This window comes from Chamaea fasciata, unplaced genomic scaffold, assembly GCF_029207755.1.
Source record: "Chamaea fasciata isolate MVZ Bird 193981 ecotype frontalis unplaced genomic scaffold, bChaFas1.0.hap1 SCAF_27, whole genome shotgun sequence".
NCBI classification, from domain to species: domain Eukaryota; kingdom Metazoa; phylum Chordata; class Aves; order Passeriformes; family Sylviidae; genus Chamaea; species Chamaea fasciata.
This window is the reverse complement of record NW_027094112.1, coordinates 2,322,910-2,346,854: the sequence shown is the minus strand read 5'-3', so window position 1 is coordinate 2,346,854 and position 23,945 is coordinate 2,322,910. Positions and strand designations below refer to the sequence as shown.

The 23,945-nt window shown below is 44.6% G+C and overlaps 2 long non-coding RNA genes across 3 annotated transcripts; both read right to left on the bottom strand.

Annotated features, from left to right (window-relative positions):
* Positions 1-17: 17 nt before the first annotated feature.
* Positions 18-5,787, bottom strand: LOC136301923 (uncharacterized). Of its 2 annotated transcripts, XR_010723961.1 has the most exons (5): positions 5,692-5,758; positions 5,284-5,480; positions 2,177-2,371; positions 1,266-1,382; positions 18-650 (listed from the first exon to the last, which is right to left on the bottom strand). It is a non-coding gene; the product is annotated as an uncharacterized lncRNA (long non-coding RNA). The 2 variants fall into 2 exon arrangements; XR_010723960.1 differs by having other exon boundaries at positions 5,284-5,787.
* Positions 5,788-17,166: 11,379 nt separating this feature from the next.
* LOC136301924 (uncharacterized) lies at positions 17,167-21,949 on the bottom strand. Its single transcript, XR_010723963.1, has 4 exons — positions 21,466-21,949; positions 19,205-19,396; positions 18,416-18,532; positions 17,167-17,808 (listed from the first exon to the last, which is right to left on the bottom strand). It is a non-coding gene; the product is annotated as an uncharacterized lncRNA (long non-coding RNA).
* Positions 21,950-23,945: the final 1,996 nt, after the last annotated feature.

Below are 23,945 nucleotides of genomic sequence, written 5' to 3'. Positions count from 1 at the left end.
AACCCACAGCATTTTGGCCGAGTACTACTTTATTTTTGTCATTAGTACAGAAACCTAAGATGCATGTGCAATCCATTTGGCAGAAGAAATACAGGTTTAATAAAGAAATGAACATTGTCTGGTTGAATTGATACACTTCAGATCCTACACAGCTCTTCCCATCTGCAGTACACATTTTTTGTTGTTAAATCTTACCCAAAACTCCAAATGGCAACTACTGGGCTTGAATTCCCTCAGCAGTAATGTCCCAGTTTTCCAGACAATAACACAACATGCATGGAAAAGGTGCTTTTCAAAGGCCATGTATCTAAAGTGAGCATTGGAGTTTTCAAAGCTATTGAAGCACATTGGACACTTGTGTGCAAATGCCAGAAGGGTGGGGAGATCTGCTTAGCAGGAGGATGAGGATAAATCCACTCTCCTCAGTTCTCAGAGCACAGGAAACAGCAAAAGCACTTAAAACTCTTTGGTGTAAATCAGCTGGCCAGGCAGGAGTGACCAGTATTCAATGTCTTCAGGGGAAGGTTCTGCCTGGTGTCCTGGGTGGTTTCTGTGAGCAGCTGTGCCCCTGCTTGTTCAAGCCCCTTGTGCTGCTGGTTCACGCTCTTTCTTGGTCGTTTTCAGGCTCCTCTTGCCTTCATCCCCTATGTCTGGAAGAGAAAAAGCCTGTTTAAACTACATTTAATGGAATTGGTCTTATGAACCGCTGTTTGATATCTGTCAGATCAGGACAGAGAGACTCACAAAGGTTAGGCTGAACTATCTTTTGCGCTTCTTTGGATATTTTAGTTTAAAAATCCTCCCCCTTCCTCTTGTTACTCCCACATGTTTGTATTTTGGGATCCTTGAGTTTGAATCTCTATTTGTCTACATTTTACTCCAGGCTTTCTACTCTGCCAGTTGAAATAGCCAGAAATATTTCTTAGGCTGTTCAGATAATACCGGAGTTCCTCTGGCAAACAAAATTTAGGAACCAGCCTCCAAAAATTGAGCTTTGAAGACAGAAAATTGCTGTTTCCTTTGTTTTTTTGGGAGGCAGAGTGTTCTTGTCTTAATTGCTTTTTGCAGGGGAATTGGTTTTCTTGTGTGTGGTTGGTTATTGTTGTTCTCTTTCTCCCCAGAAACCTGCAAGAGCTGTTAAATGGAATCAGGAGCAGATGAATAGGCATGGTTCCTTGTGTGGCTAGGGACACACACAGGGACAGGCAGTCACTGCTGGCATCTGCTTCCAGACTTTCTACAAACCAAGCTGTGTTCCTGCTTACCTCAGAAAAGAAACAACTTGATACTCATGAGGGTATTGACGGCAATGCTCTTTGCCAGCAGGACTCTCAAACCCAACACAGCCATGGACAGCATGTTCACTCTCTGCTCTTCAGGATCTGCTCAATTGACCAAACAAGAGGGGAGAGATCATGGTCTGGGTTTTGATGTTGTGATCTTGGCAGGAAGTGGAAACATTCACAGGAGACAGTTTAAGGGAAAGGAAGATCAGCAAAGGAAGGGATGATAGAGAACATGGCAACAACAGGGGAGCCCAGGGTCTGTCTGCATTGTTTTTTGCTTCCTGGGGCTTGTGTGTAACTGCAGGAGCAGCCTTGGAACAGCAGCTTGTGTCTGCTGAATGTGTTGTGTTCTCATTCCTCTCCCCTGGAGAAAACACATTCCCACGTCTTCACCCCCCAGATAGCAATGTAACTCCACAACCTGTTTGGGCAACTCCCCTTGTGCTGAGGGGTCTATGCTGTTGCAAACCCTGGCACTGGCCCCTTCAGCACCCTGAATGACCTTCAGGACTACAAAAACTGACCCACAAAATATAAAATGTGATTTAGTAAAAAAAGCTCAAAACACTCCACACTTTTTGTTGGTGTTGGAAAGGCTGTTCCAAGTTGTGCTGCAGGAGGTTTGCTGCTACAGGGTGAAGTATGTAGTCATAAGGAAATCCACACTTTAAACAAATTGATTGTGTTTCCTCTTTCTCCCAAAGTTATTAGACAGTAGAAACCATTTCTTTCACATGCTTTGAAACATCTTTCATCTCTCCCTGCTGAAATACCAGATGACTTTCTCATTTCTGCTCGCTGCCCAGGATGGTGCCGACTAGCAGGAGAACACCAAGCACCACGGGACACTGTCCTTAGGAATATGTTGCCCCTGTGCCACCAAACTGTACCTGGCAGTATTGTTATCATGCTGCTGTCGAACCTGTCAGTGCAGATCTGCTGTGTTGTCGACGCAGATGTGTTCTGTTCCTTAGAGGACATCTCCAAGCTGATGTTCTTTGTATGGAAAATTCTTGGCAAATTGTAGGTTGTTTTCCTAGTGCTGCCACGACGTTTTGATTTAGGTGATTTCTTCACGAGGACCTCTAGGATAGAAGTTCTTTCACTGTATGTGAAAACCCCCATGGTTTGGGCATGATTTATTTTACTGCAAGCTTGTCTGAGTGCTGAGTGAATGAAAATTCTTATATACTTCAGCTGTGACAAATTTGTAGCAGTCTCATTTACTGTCTTTTATGTCATTATACCTTGCCATAAGAAATAAAGGTAAGGAAAGAAGATTGCTTTAACTTTCATCAGCTGTCTTACAAGGCAATTATTTAGAAAAAGTATTTAGAATGCAACAATGTATTGTGGTACCACGGCTTGTTTTTTGAACTAAAAACCTTAAAAAACTAAAGGTTTTTAGTGAAAAAACTAAAAGGTTTTTTGAACCTTTGCCTCCAGATCATGTCATTTATGGAGAATCAATGGAGAACACAAAAACCAATGTCAGGATTTAACTCAGATTAGCAATTTGATTTCAAGAGAAAACATGGAACTGAATAGAATCCTCCAGCAGCCTTCCTTGCCAGAAAGGGCTCAGTTTATGAAAGGCTGTCAAACACATCCACAAAGATTTATGCGTCTGCTTTGACAGAAGCATCCTGAGGGGTCTCTTGGGTAAAGAGAGATGCATTAGGCTTTTCACTTGGTGTGATGTCTGCCTTGCAGTCAGGTCAAGAGATCCCTCTGGTGTAACATTTTGTCCATCCCAGGGCACTGCTGCAAGTTTGACCAAGGGGGTCTGAATTTACACCCTTTCCCCATCAGCCCTAGGCCACTGCTGAGGAACTGAGGTGAAAGCCAAATGGTGCTCTGCCAGAACTTCATGGCTCAGCTCTCCTGATCAAACAGGCAGAACCACACACCTGGCCATACCTACAGCAACCAGACAGCCAAGGGAAATCAAACATTTCCTTCCCAGGTGTTGAACCATGGTTGGCCAGAGCCTGTCAGTCCTGTGCACTCTCTGTTCTCTAAGAAGACCATGAAAGGTTTTTCATGTGGTCTCCTTGCCAGGCTTTCCAAACAGCCAGAATACAAACAAGCTGCTTCTCTGCAATAACTCCCTGGGCAAGATCATTAGCAAGAAATAACGTACCCAGTGCAATTGTAGTTCAGAGAGCAGAGGATTTGTTTTATCTGACCCCAGACGCCTCCCCCAAGTCCCACTAGTTTGCATTACTTGACCATACAGCTGTGAAATCCTATCACTGCTTGCTTCTGGAAGGGATTTGTGTTTTCTGTTCTGACAACTTATTTGGTTTGAAAGTTGTACTTCCCTATAGTCTTATAAATCCCTGGAAGAGCCTTATATTACAGAAAATTGTGGGCCTTAGTATTCTCAATGAATATCGAATCTAGAATAATCCAACTTGAACCAAATGAAAAACCTTCTCTGTCCTTAACTGAGCCCTCAACAAAATATGCCTGGAGTATCCCACAGTGACACTAATGGTTGTTATTTTATGCCATATTGATTTAGAGCCATTCTCAAAACGAGTAATAACTGCGACAATAATTATATACCATTAATATAGTATGTAATATATAACATAAATAACATATATAACATATGTGATGTATGTAACGATTGTATCATATGCAACATATAAACATATATAATATAGAATTAGGGTAAAATATAATAATATATATCTTCATGTATGCATGTTAAAATGCATATTTTAGTATCTCCTAAATGAATTCAAAAGCGGGAGGTTGCTCACATCCGGGAAATTTTGCTTCAACTTATTAAGTGTTTCAGCAGTCTCAAAAGGGACATTGATTCATAAGGCCCAATATCTTTTTTTGTCAAACATAACTGCAGAGCAGCGCATCTCTGTGCAGCTCTCAAACTACCCTGTATTTAGCTGGAAAGAGAAAATCACTAAACAGCATGGAAAGAAGAGGTGTTTCTTCAGAATGGAAAATTTGCATTCCTTTGTCACTTTGCAATTGGAAGTGCACCAAGATGAGTCCCAAGCACAGATTTTTTTTTCCATGCAACATATCCTACAGATATGGACAGATATTAAGCAGCACCCAAGGCAGTCCCACGTCTTTCTGGAAGGAGAGCAGGAGGTTCTAGCTATGCAGCATAACAAGGGATGTTCTTGCAGTACTTTAAAGACATGCAGACCTCTGAAAGAGCAGCAACAATTCCAGAGGGATGCACATGAATCTTTAAAATAACACAGATCAACATCACAAACCCCTCTGCCACCCCAACATTCACATTCCCCTAGAAAACCTTGGGGGGACATGCACCTTTATCGTCCATCATGGAATTCCAAATAAAGATAGGAATACCTGACCCTTCTTATAATCCCTACTCCCCACAGTGGTCTTTTCAGAACCCACACAACCAGGGAGCCAGTTGTCTTTCATTCCAGGAGCTCTTGCATATGAGGCTCTTGTGACAATTTAAGCCCAAGGATATTTAACCTCCTTCCTCCTCTGTCCCCAGGGCAGTGGAATTCCTTCCCTGGGCACACTGTGAGTGTGGTGCCAGTGTCAAACCAGAACTCCTCAAACCAGGCAGTTACAGATCTGTCTCCAAACTCCTCACCACTGTGAGCTCTTCACTGAGCTCTGCATTCCTACCCCAAGTCAGTCAGTGGAAATCCACTGGAGAATTGGACACTTGACAGGAAATTGGAGCCAGAGTGCTGCCCAAACTGGGAATCAGTTATCACATGCTAAGTAGTGCCCTGCTGGTGTTCGGGGATCATGGGATAATGGGGGTCTGCAGAGTCAGCCCAGTTGTTCTGGGAAAACCTTCCAGAGCAGATCCATGCTGAGGATTTGGCTTGAAAGCCTGGGTGAAGAACAAGTGCACTCAAGGGATTATTGCACCTGAAAATCCTTTCAGTGAACCCAAACCATGAAACTCCTTCTTTCATCCCCTCCTTAATTTTTAATGAAGCATTAGAAATAAAGAAACGTCACTTACTTGGTATAACTGTGAGAGTTGTCCCTTGTCCAAATTTCATCGCATCTGTTCACACACTGCTATGACTTATTCCAATAACTCCTTCTTGATGGTGTTCAAAAGTGTTATGAAGCAGGAGATGAAAAGCCAGATATTAGGCCTAATTATCCATGGGTGCAAGTCCATGAGAAGATCCAGATGTAAATTAACTTCCAAAACTGGAAAGGAAAACTTATTAATTGAATAGTTTCTTCATTTCATGTAGCTTGTTTGAGTATAGAATTTTCAACTTCTCCCTTTCTTCCGTCTTTTACAATCTCCATGAGCTCTTTTATCTTTCCAGGGTGAAAGGCAATATAGAAAGAATGTTCTATTTGTCTTTTTAATTATTACAGTCACCCATCTCCTTTCTTTCCCAAAATATCTCACCTGGTTTTTCATAGCACAAACTGTCTCTGTTCCATTACACAGAATTTTGGATTATACAGGCAGTCACATGACTTCTTCAGTGGTTTAAGACCCAACGTATTACATGAAAAAACACTATATGGCTTTGAAGGAAGAGTGTAAAATAGAATCTGAAATCTTGAGTTGGAAATGAGAACTTGGGGATTACATGACACCTCCAAAAAGTCAGAGGGAGTTAAGCAGGAGAGAAAGCAGGAAAATTATCAGTACTTTTTTAGTTATTTCAAAGCATTTCTGAAAATTCTTCTGACCTGCAGCAAGTTGTCCACTTTTTCCCCTTTGTTTCAGTGCTCAGAAGCAGGAGGAATGTGCCCTCTGGGCTCTTAGAATTGGTGCCTGGAGGTCCTTCAGTACCTTAGAAAGTCTTCATGCTGTTTTAGGTAAGGGGAGAAAGTAGGTAAAATGATTGTTCTTTATTGTGTAGAGGCCCTGAAACCTTGGGAGTGAGGATCAAAGAGTGAAGGAGTGTGCTGATGTTGCACAGCCTGGTTTTCGGTAGCAGGGGAGAGTCACGGAAGTGGCTTCTGTGAGAAGCTGCTAGAAGCTTCCACCGTGTCTGCCAAGGGCCAATCTCCGATGGCTCTGAAGATGGACATGCTACTGGCCCAATTAGAGAGGTTGGTAACGCCTCTGTGATGACATATTTGGGAAGAAAATCAAAACAGCACAAGGGCAGGTTTGTTCCCCAGGGGTAGGGAGGCGCTGCAGCCACCACTGTGGCCGCCACAATGCTGGCATGGCCCATGGCTGGCCTTGCCTGCCTGGCCTCCCCTAGCCAGCCGTGCTGCGGGTGAAAGGGCAGAGGTTAGGTGGTGGTTTCCCCTTTCTGGTGCCCTGCATGAGGAGAGGTGTTAAATAGCTCAGTGCTGTGGCAGTGCTGAGAACGTGGCAGTGTGTGTGACAGCAAGAACCTGGCAAGCAACTCCCCAACACAGAACCTGGACAAGATCAACTTCTCAGTGCTGTGAGATCTTGCAAGAATCTTTGAATTGGTGGAACTTGTTGATAGTGGTACCTACAAGCAGCAGTTTTTCCTAGTCAGAGAAGAGTAGGAAGTGAGGACATCTGAGGAAAGACAACATGGCAGCATCAAGGTCTGTGGAGATAAAGACTCACGTGGTGGAACAATGTCCTGAAAAGAAACTTCAGTTCTCTTCTGCCTGGGCAAAGGCGAACAAACCTGACTGAAGTTATAAAATAAAAAATTTTAACCTTGGTCTGTTTTCCAAGAGCATGACAAAGAAAAAAAGCTGTAAACACCTCATGATAAACAATATCTTCCATATAACTTTTCTGCATCTTCTTTTTGTGTCAAACTGTTACCCTTTGGCCCTTTTGCTTCAGGCTGTCTCAATAAGTCTGTTGCCATCTTTCTTTGAAGCCCTCTTTGTGTAGGTGAGGGATCTTCAATATTCACCCCTTTCTGTGATCCCATGGAAGATTCTCAAGGACATTAACATCTCTGCAGCTGATATGGGCCATCACATTTGTCCTGATTGAGGGTAAATTTGTGAGAATTTTTGAAGAATATGACCCCTCAATGTAGAGAAATATAGAGAGGTTTAGAATTACAGAACAGTTTGGGTTTGAAGTGAAATTGAAAGGTCATTTAGTGTAACTCTCCTGCAATAATCAGGGACGGTTTCAACTTTAACAGGTGTTGGAAGTTAAGGTTTTTCCTTTTCCTTTTCTTTCTCTCAGGGAATTTTTCTCCCTTTTATTGCCTAAGAGATGATAACTGAAGGGTTTTTATCTTCCTCTCTTGTTAGAGCTGGGATTAATACACCGGAGTTGCAGTTTCATCTTTGCACTTAGATGTTTATTAATTCTTATCTATATTAGTTTCACGAGTTGTGAGCTCTAACTAGCAAGGTAGAAAATGGAGGTGCCTCTAACTCTTTCCAAGGTTATTAAAGCACTAATGACTCAATAATGAGACGACACCTATATTATTTATACTTTTAACCCAAAAATTGGCCACCCAAGGTCTGCAATGCTGACCTTTTTCACCCAATAAAAAAAAAAAACAAACACCTGAAACCAAGAAGAAGGTGAAGAAGGACTTAGACAATGCCTCAAATCCTCCATACTGCCCTATATATATTACTGCATACTAAAACCCCAAATTCTAAGTTTTTCACCCTGTGAGATCACACAATACTATTCAAACTACACACCCACAACTCCAGTGCTATCACTCAATTTCAGAATCCTGTTCCACAGCCTCAAGTCAAATGCAGTACTTCCCTGAGGGTCAGTGCTCTTCAGCACAGAAAGCCTGAAACTTTCAGCCTCCAGGGTTCCAACAGATAACAACAATACTTTTAGAGAGAGAAGATGTGACTGGGAAAGGGAGGAGGGGGAAGGGTGCAGTTGGCTACCCTCTTGACTGGAGGGTTTTCTCTTGGGAAGTGCAGAGATACTGCAAGATTTTGGCTGGGGGTGAAGTCAGAGAGCTGGGCTCAGCTCCTCCCTGGCACTGGCTCTGGGGATTGGAGTCATAGTCTTGGTGTGGGGTTGCTGCTGCTGGGAAAATTCACTACCACCATGGAGTTCTGTCCTTCACTGCTCCTCCTACCATGGCTGAGCCTTTGCTTGTAAGGGTGGAGATTGAACTGGTTCCTCTTCTACAACCAATCTCACTGGGAAGGATGATCACCATCAGTTCAGGTGCCTCAGGGGAAACCCTGACCCCTCACCCTCTACCCCCCGGAGAGAATGTCTCCTGGCTGATTGCGGGAGCCCAGCTGCCATTGCCCAGCCCTGCTGGTTTCTGCTGCTGCTTCAGGGATTGTTGCTACACTTTAACCTGAGGTGTCCCATGGTTCTTGGTACAGCTCTGGAGTTTTTATTACTCTTTGCCACCCTGGAGGTTTTCACCCCTCCCATTCCAGCCGCTGGTCTGAGGTTCCTGCTACAGCTGATTTCATTATCCGGAGGGGCAGTGGGACCGGCTGTTTCTGTGGGTTTGTACAGGAAGCACCTTCTCCATCTCTCCTGCCTGCCCACCCGCCATTACCCACATGCAGAGAGGCAGCCGAGCTCGCACGACAGCACCCTCTTCAGGCTGGGGGAATCATCCACTCGCCCTGCCCGGCCGGGAGCCACCAGCGCCCCTGCTGGCTGTGACTGGAACTGCACCAAAGGGGAAAGTGCCTGCGGCCGGGAGAAGTCTGTGACTGCGTGTCTGGGTCTGTTTGTTGATCCTGTCGGCGTTGTTGTTTGTTTGCCTTGTTAGATACATACGTACTGGTAAAGAACCGCTGTTACTTTCCCCATATCTTTGCCTGAAAGCCTCATCATTTAAAAGATATAATAATTTGGAGGAAGTGGGGTCACATTTTCCATTCCAAGCAAAGTTCCCACCTTCCATGGCAGGCACCTGTCCTTCAAACCAAGATACATAGGTTGCTCAAGCCACACTGAATCTGATCTAAAATGCTTTCACATTTGGAGCAGACACAATATCTTAGGGCAATCGATTTAATCATGGTAATTTTAAAAAAAAATCTAACATGTATCTTTTCTGAATCTGTTGTCTTTTTGTGTAAACTGTTACCCCTTGTCCCATCACAGCAGCCTGTATTAAAAAGTCCTTCCCCATGATTTTTTAAGTCTTCTTCATTTAAAAGAAGCATTTTTCAATTTTAGCCTTTCTGTGATCAAGTGAAAGACTCAGTTACAGGTGCATTCACATACCTGCAGGAGATATTTGGCTCAGGCAGAGTAGAAAGCTTTCTTTGCAATCTCTGTAAGTTCTTTGCCACGGGAGGACGCTTAGAGTCAAATTACAAAGAGAAGCTCATTTTTTATAATTTAGCTAAATACATGCCCTTGGAAACAAAGAAAGCATTCTCATTTGACTGGTCTAGTGGATGCTTCCTGCAGCTGGAGAAGTCTATTGGAGGCCATGCCTTTTTGATGTAGGCTGCAATCTTGGGCAGAGTAGATGAGAGGAAATTCAATTGAGAAATGATGACTAGAAGCTCTTTCTTTCTCCCTTGCAGAAACCAAAGTTCAGCGCTGAAGGACTGCAAGGGGTTTTTGTGACAAATTTCCCTGCCAGCAATTTCTTGCCTGTACTAAATGCACCCAGATCTCCCAGGCTGTCCTTATATGTCAGCTGTTCCCTTCCTTGTCTGCATGGCCCTTCATTGCATTTGTTTCCCCCTGTCCATGTCCTTCCCAGGCCTGGGAGCCCAGCAGGGGACACAGTAGTTCCCAGTGTCAGCAGTGCTGAGCTGAAGAGGATTCCTCCTCAGTGAGCAAGGAGTCAGGTCAACATGCCAGGAGGCTGCATGGACAAACGAGGCTGGGGAAAATGTGGGCCCACTGGTGAATGGGATGGGGACCAGGTGACACAGGACACGGGACAGGGATGAGGCCCTGTGTCCTGGGTTGAAGTATATTCTATCACCATCTTCATGAACTGTTGAAACCAGGTGAGACAGTGTTCCCTGCCTCCTCCACTCTGGATTATCTTCTGTTAATGGGCCCATCAGCACCTTTGCCACATGACTCCCAGATAACCCCCTCCTGGACTATCTCCTGTTAATGGGCCCATCAGGCCTTATCACATGACTCACCATCCCATTGTGAGATGGTCTGCCCAGAGGGAGGAACCAAGCATTCCAGCCTGGATATAAGCTGAGACTCTGAACACCAGAGGGGCGCTTACCCACTGGATTCTCTCAGGACCCGAGCTACCAGACCTTTCTACAGAATCACTGCCTCAGGAAGACTACCTCATCTGGACTGCTTCCATCACTCTGCTCAGGTTATATTCTGACTCTGTCAGTGGTCTTTTCTATTATTGCATCTATTTTATTTTACTTTCTTTCCTTTCTTCCTATTAAATTGTATCTCTGACTTGGAGCCTCTCATTTGTTTTGCTTTCAAACCACTACACCCTGAATGCTTTATTCACCTCAGGCTTCAGCAGCCAGATCAGCCTGCAGGTATTTCATTTTCCAGAGACCAAGGGAAGATGATGGAGCAGACAGTATCTACACCTTAAATAAACATGGAACTGAGCTGTTTTCCAATCCACAACAAAGGACTTTGTCGAGAAGGTTCCCAGCGAAGTCAATGCGGAGAGCACAACTAAATGAAGAGCACACAACATCCACCTTCTTCTCATCCACCAAGACCCTTTGTCTCACTGCAGAACACTGTAAACATGGCTAAGCAAGATTCCGACTTCCCAAAACCATACTGAGTGTTCTGGAGGAAGGAGGGTTGGGAGATAACCCTGATGTGTACAGAAGACCATGTTGGTGCAGGTCATGTCAAGTGATGGTGGAGCAGATATTGACCCTACAGCCCTTAGAGTTGCCCACACAGAGGCAACTGGATATGTCCGGAGCATCTCTAAGACTTCATGCAGAGCTCATGTAGGAGCTGGCTCCTGACAGGAACTGTGATCTCATGGAAGAAGTAGCCCATGTCATAGCAGCTTTTCTGTGACAACCTGCAGGTACCCACACTGAAGCAGTCTATTCCTGAAGGACTGCACTGTGAACTACAGACCCACACTGCAGGAGTTTCTGAAGAACTGCAGTCAATGCAAGGAACCAAATCTGGAAAATTCCTGGATAAATGTCTCTTCTTGGGTGCACTCAACACTCTGGAGAAAGAGAAGGGCAGGAGAAGGAAGAAGTGGCAGAGGAAATGTGCCGTTAATTGATAGTTGCATTCCCCATTTGTGTGCAGTGTTTGGGTAGATAAGAGGTTTTTTGATGTGTCTTTTTGGCTTTTTTTCCCCTCATTATTCTACTCTGGTTTAATTCACAAAACATTAAATTTATTTCTCCAAGTCCATGTATTTGCCCATGGTGGCACTCCTGCAACCTATTCCTGTCCTTATCTCAACTCACAAGGCTCAATTACACCCTTTTCCCACTGTCTAATTGTGAAGAAAGGGCACTGAGGCAGCAGCATGCTGAGCACCTGCAGGACAACAAAAGTCAGCTCACTACCCCTTCTCAACTCTTTCTTCCTGATCAAGTGCTCTGTAGCAGCCACCCAGAGCAGCCATCTCTGCTGATCTGCCTTCTTAAACAGCCTGTGTGGCTCCATCCACCACAGCACTCTGGAAGCTACAGCAACACATCTCCATCATCCCATGGCTCTGCAGCCAAGGCACAGAGGAGAAATGAGGCTGTGCTGGACAGGAGTCCAGGAAATGTGCACTGAACCTGCACTTCCCCAAACAGCCTCTGCACTTCCCAGAATAGATCCTATGCACCATAAATGGGACCAGCCCTTCTACCAGCGCTCCCTCCACTGCCTTTTATTGCCACAAAGCCAGAGGGATGTTTCCTGCACCTGCCAATGCCTGAGAAGTGCCCCGGGGAGCAGCTGCTAGAAAGAAATGCTGAGAGATCTGTTTTCCCCTCTGCTGGTTTTTGTTTCACTGTGCTGCAGAGCTGCTGCATGGTGATTGTTGCACAGTAATACTTTGTTGCATCCCCTTGCTTTGCCGCCAGAATCTGCAGTGTGAATCTGTTCTTGGAGCTATCAACTGATACCCTAACGCGATCTCGGTAACCTCCAAATATACTAGTGCCCCTGGAAATCCAGTCCAGAGACTTCTGTGGGTTCACACGGTACCAGGAAATAGTGACCCTGCTCTTATTATCTTCCCTCACGCTGCACTCAAAGGTTATTTCATTTGCCTCTCGCACGGTCACTTCCCTGGGGTGCTGCTCCAAGTAGGCTGCACCAGCGAGTGAGACTACTGCAGGGAGCAAGAACAAGCCATGATCACTCCAAGATTCAGCAAAGGTCCAGCCAATGCTGGTGGGGTGTTAGAATGGCATTGGAGCAGTGGGAGGATGAAATCCTCCTCTTTGAAACCAGCTGACACAGATGGGCAGAGCTGGTAGGAGCTATCAAGGACCGCACAAGGAAGGAGACTCCACACTTCCCACCCTCCTTTTCCCTGTAAGACAGGAAGGTCTGATTTTTCGCAAAGACGCATGAAGGATTTTCACCATGGGGGGACAAATCTATTTGTCTTGTCAAGATAGGATGGTGAGGAAACCACTCTTCTGTCCCTGAAACTGCTCCAGATGAAGCCAGGAAAGACAAAGGCTGTTCCAGGCAATGAGGCTCGGTCCCTGTGCTGCCATCCTCCAGCTGGTCTGTGCCACAGGGGCCACAGTGGCCCAGGAGCAGAGTGTCCAGTGGCAGGGCAAAGCGCTGGGCCCCAAGATGGGAGAGCAGCAGGGAGCTGGCCTGCGTGTGCCCAGGCTGCAGAGGAGGCAGCTTGGATGGAGGTGGTGAGCTCAGAGGCAGGAGAGGAGCAGGGCTGCTCTCCCCGTGCTCCACAGGCATGGCTGGGCAGCTGGAGGGGGGAACAGGTGCGGCTGCCAGCGCTCAGCACAGCTGCCCAGAGCCGTGCAGAGCACAGGGCCACGCTCAGCTCCGGGGGCCAGCAGCCCTTGCCTTCACTTACCTACAATGGGCAATAAGCCCACGCACAGGGCACTCCACATGGCCAGGCCAGCTCTGTCTGGCCTCTCTCCACCTTCTCTCTGCCTGCACAGCAGCTCTGCCCACACCTGCCCTGCCTGCGCCTCTGTCACTGCACTCAGGCCAGTCCCTCCTGGTCCCTCCCTCTGTCTGTGACAGCACTGAGGGGGAGAGGTGGGGCAGGAGGAGCACAACTTGAAGCTCTTTGTGCTCTCCTACATGTCTCTCACCCTGTGTGGTTCCCATCCTTCTTTTAAACCGTCTCCATATTCACCCTTTCTGTGATCCTCCGAAAGACCCTCAGGCTTGGTTTGGAGTGGGTCAGTGACAACACTAATTTGGGGAATGCCATTGTTAAACCACCACAGCCTTATTTAGCACCCAAAGTGGGGCATAAAGGTTTGAGATAAGAACAGATCTGTCCAGAGTGGGTGGGAAACAAATCTGATCCAAGCATGAGTTGTATCAGGTATGGGGCCACAGGTGACAATGCTGCTTGGGCTGTTCCTGTGGCTGTGGTACCTATCCCTGTGTATGTTCCTGTAGGTGCTCCTCATGATGATCTTGTGCAGGGCTGTGGGCATTGACAAGGGGATTGGGAAGTGGACAGAAACTCTCAGCCTCTGGAGGTGACTTCTGTCAAGTGTGAACAGAAGGGATTCTCTCCAGGATGATCTAGCAGTGCTCCCAAGCAGGTGGAGCACCATGACCAGAGACTGTATTTGTCATAAAAATAAAACTGTATGTGCAAAATCCCTTTTAGAGATGGCCATGTAATGGAGGCTGGGGTATTTCTACTCTGTCTCCTTGCAGGTTATGTTTCTGTACGGGTCCTAAAAGAGGAAGTGTCCTGATCGTGGGAGGCTTTGGCTTGCCAGGAATCACCTAAGTCCCTCCCTACAAAAATCCCAGATTTGACATCTGTTTTAAAAGCTGTGCTTTGGAAAGACAGACATTCCCTGGAACACTGGACTCCCTTGTCCTGAGCAGCTTTTCAGGGGAAGATCAGGTTCCCAATACTTCAGTTCAGATCATATCTGCAGACTGAAACATGAAGGAGAGGAAAAAGAGAACTTGCCTTACAGTCACATAATTAGCCATCATCCTAATGAGTTTCTGTTTACTTTCAATCTAAGTTTACCCGGGACTTTTTAGTATTTCAAAACAAAAAACAGATAAGTATCTTAACTATTATGCTTATCAGATCCAGGAATATAATTATTACATTGTATTTTAAACACTGTATAAGAAAACAGAAGAATCCAGCAGTGCAAAAAGCTATTTGATATTGCCCATTCTCGTGGATTACTTCATGACGCTTTCCTGTTTCACCTCTTGGGAAGAGTTTCATTCTTTCAGGATGCTTTTAATGTTGTTGGCCACTGGAGAGAGCTCTCAGCATTTTGACTTGCTCAGCAGGACAGATGTCAGATACCACACTCTATGTGTGAGACTCCCCAAAGAGGAGGAAAAATACATATGATGGGCTAGAGGTGAAAATTTTCCTCAAATGACTTAAGAGGTTTAATTGAAATTCATGTTGTGAGTGATCTTGTCACTGAAACTAGGGGAAAAACAAAAACTCTCCAACAGCATTTAGGGTGTGAGAAAATGAAGGCATTACTTTATTGTGGCCAAGATGTGTAACAGAAATCATTTCATCCACACATTGAGGGGGTTGTTCAGAGAAAATCCCTCCATCAAACAATATTTTCACTAGATTTTCCCCATACTTTTACAATAAAAACCCAGGGAAATTCATTTGTATAATGTTCATTGGTGCCAAGTTACACAGTTTGTAGCACTTGGTTTCCTACTGATCCCTTTACCTTCAATGTTGATGAGACTCGTTCTTTGTGCTCTTATCGATCTTTTCCTAATCCAGGTGTCTCTTACCATGCCAGGGGTGATGTTTGGAGCTGATGATCGTTAATTTTTGTTATCTTTTATGTACCTGCTTTGCTACTCGCTGTCTGCTGGGATGTTAAGCTCATCAGGCCTTGAATGCTGAAAGAGTCCTTTTGAAAGAAACTTCAGTTCCTTTACCCCTGGGCAAAGGTGAACGAAACCTCTGACTAAAGGTATAAAAAGAAATTTTAAACTTCTTCTCATTTCCCACAGTGTGAGAAAGGTATGACAGCAATACAGAACAACTGAGGTTGGAAGGGACCTCTGGAGGTGATTGGGTCTCCCCTGCTCTAGCAGGATTGTCTGGAGCTGTTTGCCAAGGACAATGTCCATGTGGATTTTGAATAACTGCGGGAACTGGAATGGCTCAAGCCCTGGAGATTTTCAAAGGCTGTTTGATCACAATGAAATATTGGCACAAATTAATCTGTAGGAGAATAGAGGTAGTACTCTTAAAATGCATTGTATCAAAGAGTTCTGCTTGTAATCATCCTCCATTAATTTGGTATAATGGGATCCCTTACAGGACAATATTGTTTTTTCAGATATCGGTATAATTGCACATGTAAATGTGCTTGTTTTAAAGGAGGATATTTTAATGTGGAGCACAGTTTCTCTACAAAACTTTCCTCATCTGCTACCAGCAGGGAGAGCTGCAAATTCTGTCCTCTTCTGTGGAATTAACCACACTAACACAATCTTACTATTGGTCTGGAAACAATTCAATTCTCCAGCTTTCTTTAGCTGCATGTTCTGCATTGCCAATGCAAAGTGAAAATCCATGGCTTCGTGGGGGCAATCTGGGACCCTGCCATGAAACGAGGGCTTTAGGTCAGTGAAACACTCACTGTCAGAGGTGTCAGCAAAAGCAGGTTAATACAAATTTGCCCAAGTGTGGCACAGTCCAACAGCCATGCTCACCCTGCAGCTGTACTGCATGGATGCATCCGGGACGGGAACATTGACTTAGAATTAATTTGGAAAGATTGATGCAGAGACTGTGGGCAAGAAAGGGGTAGAGCTGTAAAAGTAAGTCCCTCCCATTGAGTCATGAGGTACAAAAAGGAACCCCCAGCTTTCTAAACTCCTTCTCAGAGGAGGTGGGGATGGACCCAATCCTAGCCCCAGACTTCAACAAGACTTTATGACTAAGGGATTATAACAGCACTTCATCATTAACCTTTCCCTCCTCTCCATCTGATTTGTCTAAGGGAGTATTCTCAAAATATGAATCTGTCTGAGAGTTTGGGCAGAGGTGTGGAGTGCTTGAGAACATGGTTCTGGGTCTCATTGGAAACTCCGGATAAAAATACTGATGAACTGCTCCTCCTGACTAATGTTATGGTGGTAGAATGCACTAAATGAGCATTTTACTGGATTTCCATTTCCCATGAAAATTTCACACAGCTTCTGCAAGGGCTGAGGTTCTTCTGTGGAGTTCTGCAGGGCCTGAGGACATGGTCTGAAAAACTTTAATGCAGCCCACCTTGCTGTGTCCTCTGTAGAGGCTCTCTTGAAGCCAGCAGGAACTCAGTCAGGGGGAGAAAAGCCTTCTTTCCTCTCAGGATGTGGTTAACTTGTTTTTTCAAAAGCAGGGGAGGGTTAATGCTGCCTGGGGTAACTGAGTCAGAAATGGTGACCACAGCATCCTGCCTCTAGCTTGTGAGAGGGCCATGAGCTGGGGAAGGTGTGTGCTGGGCTCTGTTAGGTAAGAACCAAGTTGCCATGGGAACTATCACTCCATCAAACCACTTGATATTATTTTTTGGTAGCCCCTTCCTCCTATCACTGAGTGCAGAACAACAGCAGGGTTTCTTCTCTGCTGATATGAGCATTTTCCTGCCTCATGCCTTCAGCAAGGACTCTCCTCACTGAGGCTTTTGAATGTGCCAGAGAGACACTTCCCTGCACAGAGTCTGAAAAGACAAATTCTGCCAGCAGGAAATCTATGCGATCAAAACTGTGTTTGTAATCCCTGTGGGCTTTAGGTGAGTTGGATTTCAGCAATCTCCATCCCAGCTTCAGAAAAAAGAGCACACAGAGCCCACAGCATTTTTGCCGAGTACAACTTTATTTTTGTCATTAGTACAGAAACCTAAGGTGCATGTGCAATCCATTTGGCAGAAGAAATACAGGCTTAATAAAGAGATGAACATTGTCTGGTTGAATTGAATCACTTCAGATCCTACACAGCTCTTCTTATCTACAATACACATTATTTGTTATTGAATCTATCTAAAGCTGATAGCTATATGGCAGCTACTGGGCTTGAATTCCCTCAGCAGTAATACTCCAGTTCTCCAGGCAGTAACACAACATGCCTGGGAAAGGTGCTTTTCAAAGGCCATGTATCTAAAGTGAGCATTGGAGTTTTCAAAGCTATTGAAGCACATTGGACACTTGTGTGCAAATGCCAGAAGAGTGGGGAGATCGCTTAGCAGGAGGATGAGGATAAATCCACTCTCCTCAGTTCTCAGAGCACAGGAAACAGCAAAAGCACTTAAAACTCTTCGGTGTAAATCAGCTGGCCAGGCAGGAGTGACCAGTATTCAATGTCTTCAGGGGAAGGTGCTGCCTGGTGTCCTGGGTGGTTTCTGTCAGCAGCTCTGCCCCTGCTTGTTCAAGCCCCTTGTGCTGCTGGTTCATCTAATTTCCTGCTCTGCTTCAGGTTCCTCTTGCCTTCATTCCCCATGTCTAGAAGAGCAAAGGGACATTTAATGGAATTGGTCCTATGAACCACTGTTTGATATCTGTCAGATCAGGACAGAGACAGTCACAAAAGTTAGGCTGGACTGTCTTTTTTGCTTCTTTGGATACTTCCATTTAAAAATCCTCCCCCTTCCTCTTGTTACTCCCACATGTTTGTATTTTGGGATCCTTGAGTTTGAATCTATATTTGTCTGCATTTTACTCCAGGCTTTCTACTCTGCCAGTTGAAATAGCCAGAAATATTTCTTAGGCTGTTCAGATAATACCGGAGTTTCTCTGGCAAACAAAATTTAGGAACCAGCCTCCAAGAACTGAGCTTTGAGGACAGAAAATTGCTGTTTCCTTTGGTTTTTTTTGGGAGGCAGAGTGTTCTTGTCTTAATTGCTTCTTGCAGGGGAATTGGTTTTCTTGTGTGTGGTTTGGTCATTGTTGTTCTCTTTCTCCCCAGAAACCCGCAAGAGCTGTTAAATGGAATCAGGAGCAGATGAATAGGCATGGTTCCTTGTGGGACTAGGGACACAGACAGGGACAGGCAGTCACTGCTGGCATCTGCTTCCAGACTTTCTACAAACCAAGCTGTGTGCCTGCTTACCTCAGAAAAGAAACAACTTGATACTCATGAGGGTATTGAAGGCGATGGTCTTTGCCAGCAGGACTCTCAAACCCAGCACAGCCATGGACAGCATGTTCACTCTCTGCTCTTCAGGATCTGCTCAATTGACCAAACAAGAGGGGAGAGATCATGGTCTGGGTTTTGATGTTGTGATCTTGGCTGGAAGTGGGAACATTCACAGGGGACAGTTTAAGGGAAAGGAAGATCAGCAAAGGAACAGATGATAGAGAACATGGCAACAACAGGAGAGCCCAGGGTCTGTCTGCATTGCTTTTTGCTTTCTGGGGCTTGTGTGTAACTGCAGGAGCAGCCTTGGAACAGCAGCTTGTGTCTGCTGAATGTGTTGTGTTCTCATTCCTCTCCCCTGGAGAAAACACATTCCCATGTCTTCATCCCCCAGATAGCAATGTAACTCCACAACCTGTTTGGGCAACTCCCCTTGTGCTGAGGGGTCTGTGCTTTTGCAAACTCTGGCACTGGCCCCTTCAGCACCCTGGATGACCTTCAGGACTACAAAAACTGACCCACAAAATATAAAATGTGATTTAGTAAAAAAAGCTCAAAACACTCCACACTTTTTGTTGGTGTTGGAAAGGCTGTTCCAAGTTGTGCTGCAGGAGGTTTGCTGCTACAGGGTGAAGTATGTAGTCATAAGGAAATCCACACTTTAAACAAATTGATTGTGTGTTCCCTCTTCCTCCCAAAGTTATTAAACAGTAGAAACCACTGTCCCTAGAAATATGTTGCACCTGTGCCACCAAACTGTACCTGGCAGTATTGTTATCATGCTGCTGTCGAACCTGTCAGTGCAGATCAGCTGTGTTGTCGAAGCAGATGTGTTCTGTTCCTTAGAGGACATCTCCAGGCTGATGTTCTTTGTATGGAAAATCGTTGGCAAAGGTGTTGTTTTCCCAGTGGTGCCAGGATCTTCTGATTTAGTTGATTTCTCCACAGTGACCTCTAGGATAGAAGTTTTGGACTGTATGTGAAAACTCCATGGTTTGGGCATGATTGATTTTACTGCAAGCTTGTCTGAGTGCTGCGTGAATGAAAATTCATATATACTCTAGCTGAGACTAATTTGTTACATTCTCATTAACTGTCTTCTATGTCATTATTCCTTGCCATAAGAAGTACAAGTAATGAAAGAAGATTGCTTTAACTTGCAGCAGCTGTCTTACAAGAAAACTACTGGTGTCAAAAATATTTAGAAGCCAACAAATCATTGTGGTACCATGATTTCTTTTTTAAACTAAATACCTTTGCCTCTAGCTTATGTAATTTATGGAGAGTCAATGGTGATCTCAAAAACCAATGTCAAGACTTAACTGAGATGAACAATTTGAATTAGAGTAAAAACATAGAATTGAACAGAATCTTTTACTTTAGTCTATAAAGTCAGAGAAGGAGCCCTACATTCTAAAAAGTTCTGGGCCTTAGCATTCTCAATGAATGTTTAATCTGGAATAATACAACCTGGATGAAAAGAAAAATATTCTCTGCCCTTCACTGAGCCTCAACAGAATATGCCTGGAGTATCCCACAGTGACACTAATGGTTGTTATTTTATGTCATTTTGATTTAGGGGTATTCTCAAAACGACTAATAACCAAACCAATATTAAAATAACAATAATTTAGTATATAACATACATAACCTACGTAACATACATAACATATATAACATACATAACATAGAATTAGGGAAAATTTAATAATATATATCTTCATGTATGCGTGTTAAAAGGCATATTAGTATCTCCCAAAAGAATTCAAAACTAAAAGCGGGAGGTTGTTCGCATCCTGGAAATTGTGCTTCAACTTATTAAGTGTTTCAGCAGTCTCAAAAGGGACATTGATTCATAAGGCCCAGTATCTTTTTTTGTCAAACATAACTGCAGAGCAGCACATCTCTGTGCAGCTCTCAAACTATCCTCTCTTTAGCTGGAAAGAGAAAATCATTAAACAGCATGGAAAGAAGAGGTCTTTCTTCACAATGGTAAATTTGCATTCCTTTGTCCCTTTGCAATTGGAAGTGCGCTGAGATGAGTCCCAAACACAGATTTTTTTTTTTCTCCATGCAACATATCCTACAGACATTGACAGATATTAGGCAGCACCCAAGGCAATCCCACATCTTTCTGGAAGGAGAGCAGGAGGTTTTAGCTATGCAGCATAACAAGGGACGTTCTTGCAGTACTTTACAGACATGCAGACCTCTGAAAGAGCAGCAACAATTCCAGAGGGATGCACCTGAATCGTTAGGATAACACAGTTCAACATCACAAACCCCTTTGCAACTGCAATATTCACATTCCCTTAGAAAAACTTGAGGTGACATGCACCTTTATCATCCATCATGGAATTCCAAATAAAGATAGGAATAACTGAGGCTTCTTATAATCCCTGCTCACCACAGTGGTCTTTTCAGAACCCACACAACCTGGGAGCCAATTGTCTTTCATTCCAGGAGCTCTTGCATATGAGGCTCTCGTGACAATTTAAGCCCAAGGATATTTAACCTCCTTCCTCCTCAGTCCCCAGGGCAGTGGAATTCCTTCCCTGGGCACACTATGGGTGTGGTATTGGCGTCAAACCAGAACTTGTCAAACCAGGCAGTTACAGATCTGTCTCCAAACTCCTCACCACTGTGAGCTCTTCACTGAGCTCTGCATTCCTGCCCCAAGTCAGTCAGTGGAAATCCACTGGAGAATTGGACACTTGACAGGAAATTGGAGCCAGAGTGCTGCCCAAACTGGGAATCAGTAATCACATGCTAAGTAGTGCCCCACTGGTGTTTGGGGATCATGGAATAATGGGGGTCTGCAGAGTCAGCCCAGTTGTTCCTGGAAAACTTTCCTGAGCAGATCCATGCTGAGGATTTGGCTTGAAAGCCTGGCTGGAGAGCGAGTGCACTCAAGGGATTATTGCACCTGAAAATCCTTACAGTGAACCCAAACCTTTAAATTCCTTTGTTCATCCCCACCTTAATTTTAAATGAAGCGTTAGAAAGAAAGAAATGTCACTTACTTGGTATAACTGTGAGAATCGTCCCTGGTCCATTCAGAATCTGTCCGCACACTGCTAAGACGTATTCCAATAACTCACTCCTTCCTGATCATGTTCAAAAGTGTCGTAAATCAAGAAGTGGTAAGCCAGAGAAGAGGCCTAATTATCCATAAGTGGAAGTCCATGACAAATTCCAGAGGTACATTTACTTTGTGAACTGGAACGGGAAAAAAAATTACTTGAATAGTTCAAGGATTTCAGTTAGCTTAATGAGTACAGAATTTTAAACTTCTCCCTTTCTTCCATCTCTTAAAATCCCCATGAACTCTTTTATGTATCCAGGATAAAAATAAATATAGAAAGAATGTTCTATTTCTCTTCTTAAACATTACAGTCACCGATCTCCTTTCTTTCCCAAAATATCTCATCTTTTTTCCTCCTTTGGGTTTTTATACTGGTCCCTATGCTGTTTACATCATTGTGATATACCAGCCCCCAAAACACAGTGAGGTATTTCATAGCAAAAACTGTCTCTGTTCCACTACACAGAATTTTGGATTATGCAGGCAGTCACATGACTTCTTCAGTGGTTTAAGACCCAACATACTACATGAATAAACACTATATGGCTTTCAAACAATCTAAAATAATATCAGAAAGGCTGAGTGTTAAATGGGAACTTGGGGATTACATGACACCTCTGAAAAGTCTGAGGGAGTTACACAGGAGAGAAAGCAGGAAAATAATCAGTACTTTTTCAGTTATTTCAAAGCATTTCTGAAAATTTTTCTGACTTGCAGCAAGCTGTCCACTTTTTCCCCTTTGTTTCAGTGCTCAGAAGCAGGAGGAATGTGCCCTCTGGGCTCTTAGAATTGGTGCCTGGAGGTCCTTCAGTACCTTAGAAAGTCTTCATGCTGTTTTAGGTAAGGGGAGAAAGTAGGCAAAATGATTGTTCTTTGTTGTGTAGAGGCCCTGAAACCTTGGGAGTGAGGATCAAAGAGTGAAGGAGTGTGCTGATGTTGCACAGCCTGGTTTTCGGTAGCAGGGGAGAGTCACGGAAGTGGCTTCTGTGAGAAGGTGCCAGAAGCTTCCACCGTGTCTGCCAGAGCCAATCTCTGATGGCTCTGAGGATGGACATCCACAGATGGTGACTGAGAGCAATGGAAGGCTCTGTGCTGCTGGACCCCCTGTTACCAGTGGACTTGAACTGGGGACACTTTCAAAAGACTGGCAAAACTTATTGCAACTGCCGTCTTTGACCCCAACTTCTCTTCTTTGTGGTACTAATGACAGGGCAATGGGAGACCTGGGAAGCAGCCGGATTGCTCTTGCAGTGATGCCTTGGAGACCTAGAAATAAAACAACACACTTTGGAGACAGTATTAGTATAGGAGGTAATATAAAGGCTGGTCTTTATTGGAGGCCTGCAAGGGGCAGATACGGAAAAATGCCCACCCTGCAAAGGGTGGATACAGTTTTATAAGTTTTGCAACTTAGCATAATCAACTAGAATCGCCAATTAGAAGCACAAGTGATGAAGTAATTCCCCCCTTTGGTTCCCGCTTTTCTGTAGCCCCCCTTTAATACAGGAACTAACCTTTGTTTATGAAAATGTGTCTGGGGTGGTTTTTTCACCCGTGGCTCCCAGGAAGAACCAAGATAGGATAGGTGCCTTGGATCCCTGGAGTTTGGAGCCTCTAGAATGTGTTTTGTCTTTCTGCAGAGGGTAGGGAAAGGGTAGGGAAAAGTACTGGAGCTAGCTAGGAACACTATAACAGTTTAGCAATAGTCTAGAGAGCTACAAATATATATGAAGGAAATATAAAAGCAGAAATCATTCTGGCATCTGAGTGGTTGGAGTAATGGGTTAAAAGCAGAAGTGAGAACTGTAATCAAGTGAGAAAGCAATGGGAAATGTGGGTAGGAAACCTGTGAGGAATGGTATAAACAAGACAGGCTTAATAAGAAGAAGAAACCAAAGGGCTGAAAGGGGTGCCTTTTGAGAGTGTGCATGTACACAAGGACTATCTGTGAAAGAAAAGAGAATCCTCTGGGAAACTACCATGGCTGGGTGACTGTTTACACCACCTGTGCAGAAACACATGGAGGTGGGGAAAAAAACCACACGACATTGGAGCTCCACCAGTAGGTGCAGGGCAATGAACTCATGGACAGCAGAGAGACGTGGTGGGAGAGCTCACGTAACCCAGGAAGGGAAATATGTGGTGTAATGCAGGTCAGGGCACATGGCCTGGGCTCCTCTCCAAGACAGGATCCTGGGTTGGGTTGGGTTGGAAGGACCCATAAAGATTATCTACTTCCAATCCCTCTGACATGGTCAGGGGCACCTTCCATTATCCCAGGTTGCTCCAAAACCAGTCCAGCTCGGCCTTGGACGCTTCCAGGGATGGGGATGCTCTGGGTTGTATGTGCCAGGGCATCACCAGTCCCACAGCCAAGGATTCCTTCCCAATATCCCATCTAACCCTGCCCTCTGGCAG